The following is a 5000-nucleotide window of genomic DNA, read 5'->3' on the forward strand; positions in this document are numbered from 1 at the left end:
GAGAGACTCTGATAGCTCGTTCATACAAATTTATTCGTCCATTCCATAACCATTTCAGCGCATCTAATCCTCGGGATTTCGAAATCACCACTCTGCGCTTCATTTCTTTCTCCCGTCTTCTCTCCCTCTTCCCCAAACAAAACCTCTCTCCCTAAGGGACGCAACCACGCACACGGAGAGGCTGATGTAAGGGCAAGTAATCCTGACAAGGGACATAACTCACGGACCGTTGGGGCCTATCCATTATTATCTCCCTTGCCTTCTTCTTCCTGGGTTGGCGGAGGTTGACCTTGAACTTGGAACGCGGAAGGAGAACCGTGGCAGACAGAGCAGATTAGACTCCAAGCCGAATTTAGGGTCATTGATTGCGGATACTGGGTCCCCTCATCCTATATGTGTGTAATAGTTAAAACAATTAATTTATCTACGGGGGGTCATGATCGGTATGATCTTCGTATAAGTTGCTGAACCTGATATCATTGTACTTCTTCTTTGTTCATGGGCTTAGACTCCTACGTTCACTCACGTTTTTAGCACAAGTGGACTTGTACGTGTATGACCGTTTTTACCCCGCCATTCAGGCAGCATACGCCGATTTTGGAGGAAGCATGCTGGGTATTGTTGTGTTTCTCTAACCCACAGAACTCTGACATGGATTACAGGATCTTTTCCGTGCGCATTTGGTCTTGTGCTTGCGTGTACACACGAAGGGGGTTAAGTCACTAGCAGGTCTGCACATAAGTTGACCAAGGAGATCGGAAAAATCTCCACTCTTAACCCACCAGGCGGCAGCGACCGGGATTCGAACTCACGACCTCCCGATTAGGAGGCCGACGTCTTACCACCACGCCACTGCGCCCGTCCTATCATTGTACTGACAAGTTTCTCGTTCAGCGATTTTGCTCCGTAGAGCTTATTACACCAGCTGATTCCATCAATATTTGGTTCGCTTTTGTGGACTGTCTGAGTGGTCGTTGTGGACATTCAACTGGATACGACCCTGTCTGGTTTGTCGTTCTGTTGGCTTGGTAAATGTAGAGATGGCATTATCATTATCTTTCGAAATTGTTGTTGTTGTTGTTGTTGCTGGTGCTGTTGTTATGATTGTCATCGTCGTTGTTGTTGTTTGCCTGTGGACCACCCACCAGAGGAAAAGAAGTGAGTCTACACATCAATTTACAAATCGACTAAGCTTCCAATTCCCTGAAAGCATCTTTGATGATTTGTTTTGCATCGGAGTTCTTTTGTCCTGCAGCTAGTCTTGAGTCAATTCTTGGTCATTAAATACATTGGTACATTTCTGGGGGGGAAATCGGGTTGTCCTAGTATTCCCAAGCTAAGCAGGCTCACTGCAGGAGTAAATTGTCCGTCGGTCAAAAAGTTACTTCCCACAGAATTTCCAGACAGACTACGGCAAATAGCGAGTTGTTTACTTCGCTCTTAGCGTTATTCTCCTGTGATGAACTGTCCAGGAAACATGTCAGTGCCTGCTGCCAATGACAGCCAATGTGGCTTGTCTTTAAAGAGCCACTCCGCCTCTTGAAACTAATTCGCCTCACTGTCTCAGATCTGGTCAGACGTTTACATGGAATAAGAGCATCCCTCTACTTGGTCACATACTCAAAATGAATAGTCGGTGTGCTCTCTGTACACAGTGTGTGTGTGTGTGTGTGTGTGTGTGTGTGTGTGTGTGTGTGTGTGTGTGTGTGTGTGTGTGTGTGTGTGTGTTTTATAGCCATTAATTTAATAACAGGCATAGGTTCTAACTCACCACAGCAAGCAGTCATGGTGTTGACGTCTGGTATGTGACCAACTGGAGTGATAGTGGGGCCCCCAGTTGAAACGATTGTTCAAATTTGTATACCAACATATCATTTAGTGTGCTGTTAGAAGACATCCAAAGAATGTAAATTCCAGGGGGGGGCAAGCAAATTTTGTCCTCTGGTAAATTTGGTTGCTAGGCAACGGAGTGCCTAGTCGCGAACAATGTCAAACACACAGTTTGGGCGTTTTAACACATATAAAGTATAATATAAGACTGAATAAACATAATAAATCCATATTATTGGGTTGTTGTTGTCTTTTTAATGCCTTTAAGTGAAAAATATAAATAAATGGTTGAAAAATGAGCCAAAAATCATACTTTGGAACCTTCGGGTTAGGCTATATTTGTAGGTGCTCCCAAATAGAGACAAAAGAAGGTAAATAATAAGCTTGAATTGACCAGGGAACACACCAAAGCTTTGGTGATATACAGGTGAGCCCAGGGACCTAAATAATGTGTATATATAACACGTTACTTAACAGTGTGTGTTCAGACTGAAGCAGTGAAGACATGGCAAGCGGCGTGAGTAAAGACATGGACTGGAGCCTATGCATCTTTTGCCAGAAGGACACAACAGAAAAGCTGATAAATCCCACCGAAGAAAGCTACAGCACAGCAGAGAGACATTTAAAAGGTTTTACAGCAGTTGGAGCGTTTTAGTCATCACTGAAAATAGACAAATTCAATGATGGGTCAGGGATTGCGTCTTCGTTAGCCAAACATGGAGCTAGGTGGCACAAGAACTGCCGTGCTAACTACAACCAAAGAATGTTGGACGGAGCTGAAAAGAGACGGCATGATGAAGCTGAAAAAGATGAAGGCGAGACAGGAAAGAGATCACGCAGAGAGAGTGGGCAATTTTCTCCACGAGAGACCTGTATGTTTAACTGTGGCAAAACTGGAAATCTTTCTAGAGGTTCTACAGTACCAGCTTGAGTCACATATTCGGGAAGCTGCTTTGAAGATTGACCCTCAAGTTGACAACAAGTCACGTCTCACGATGTTGGGACTGGCTCACATGGCCAGACGAGGGTTTTGCATTTCACGGGTAAGCCATGATAAGATAATTCGGCCAGATTGAGCCGGTTGAAACTAGCTGAAAGGCTGCTGCAAAGGTCAAAGCCACTGTCAGACCCAATTCACCTTAACAGAGTAGCCCTTTTCAGAAATCAGAACAAGTCTACTCAGATGACCAAGAATCTGAAGCTGAAGACAGCCAAGACCAACTGTGGTTTGTTTGCAAAATTGTATGTTGGATGTCAGGCTAGAGGAGGAGACCTTGATGAATTCTTTCAGCACAAAAACCAGTCATCCCCTCCATCAATCTCAGATTCTGGAGAATTGCGCCACGGCAAAAAAAGCGATCCCCTGCACTGTTTTGAGAAAACTCATGACACAGTACTCACTGAACCACAAGTATCAGCTGTTCTCATTGATGGTGCTGCGCTGGTGCACATTCTGAAGCCACGCCAAGCACAAACATTCCAAGAGTACAGTGATTCTGTCTTTTTAGCATATGTTCTGATGTGCCTGTCTAACGCTGATCGCGTTGACATTGTTTGGGACTTTTACCGTGACAACAGTCTGAAGTCATCAGTGAGGAAGAAACGAGGCTCTGGCATGAGGAGAAGAGTGAAATGAGACGTTGCTCTGCCACGCAACTGGCCAGAATTCCTACGAAACAGTCAAAACAAAGAAGAGCTGTTTCATCCTGTCTGAAAATCTGAAGCTCGTCAAGGAAGACGGGAAAGTGGTCATTGCAACACAAGGTGTGGACTTTGTTAGTTCTAGTGACATTAGTGAGGACCAAAGAGCCAGGCTGTCCCCTTGTTCACACGTAGAGGCTGACACCAGACTGGTTGTACACTATTCTGACCTGGCCAGAATGAATCACACTGACGTCATGATCAGGAATTTAGACACTGATGTAGTGGTGCTTGCAACAGCTCACTGCCATTCCCTTCAGCTGGAAAACCTGTGGGTTGCATTTGTGCTGGATCCCACTATCGTCTTCTGCCTATTCACGACTACGCCCAGAGAAATCAGCACCACCTCTGATGCTTCATTCTCTGACTGGCTGCGACACTGTGTCATCTTTCTTTGGTGTCAGTAAGAAGAGATGCTGGGAAGTGTGGATGTCTGATTCAGAATTCACAGCTGTTCCTTTGGGTGCTTGCATCACCGGACAAGTTCAGCCAGATTGAGCGTTTTGTCTCGTTGATGTTCAACAAGACCAGTGTTTCCGACAAGGTGAACGATGCCAGAAAACACCTGTTCACGAAGAAAGGGCGCATGCTGGAAAACACCCCACCCACTCAAGCTGCTCTTCTTGAACACACGAAAAGAGCGATCCTGCATGCACTCATCTTGAAGGAAGCTCTCATTCCGCAGCCAGAGATTCCAGATCCTGCAAGCTGGGGCTGGGAAGAAGTTGATGGAACTTATTCGCCTGTTTGGACATCACTTCCAGATGCATCTAAGATCTGCTCTGAACTAGTAAATGCAGCTGCAAGAAAGGTTGTACAGGTCCGGGTAGCTGTGCCACAGCGGGTGTCCCCTGCACTGCTCTTTGCTTCTGTGATGGCAAATGCCAGCGTGACTGAAAGACTGAATTCATGAACCGGTTATGTGAGTAAATCGCTATGGATATAGAAGAAACTATGTTTACAGGTTTCTTTTTCAAACTCTGGCATTATGCATGAAATGCATTTCTTTGTTAACATATAGTAGAAATACAGCTTCGTGTACAGTATTTGTAAATAGGAGGGCCTCTACAACCTTGTTGAGAATTTATCTGTAGACAATTGACCGGACAGTATGTTTTACATCAGTATGTAGTGTCGTAGTGTCATCTGTCTTTGCTTTAAAATAAAGCAGAATCATGAACCCATTCCAAAAAGATAGCAACTAGCAAGAATATATTTGTCATTTGCATAATTTTAATAGTCAATGTGCAAGCTTGCGATTGTTACTAGACGGTACCGTTCTTGAAAAGAAAACCGATTCATTTGTATATAATTATAAAACGTCAATAGCCAGTGCAGGGGCGGATCACATCATGGGGGTTTCCAAATTTCTTAAAGGGACAATTCGACGACGCGAAGCGTTTAGTTGTGTGCGCGAAAATGGAGCAATCTGGTGCAATCTGAGCCATGAAACTTCCCCTAATACACCT

Source organism: Littorina saxatilis, linkage group LG12 (genome assembly GCF_037325665.1).
Source record: "Littorina saxatilis isolate snail1 linkage group LG12, US_GU_Lsax_2.0, whole genome shotgun sequence".
Classification (NCBI taxonomy): domain Eukaryota; kingdom Metazoa; phylum Mollusca; class Gastropoda; order Littorinimorpha; family Littorinidae; genus Littorina; species Littorina saxatilis.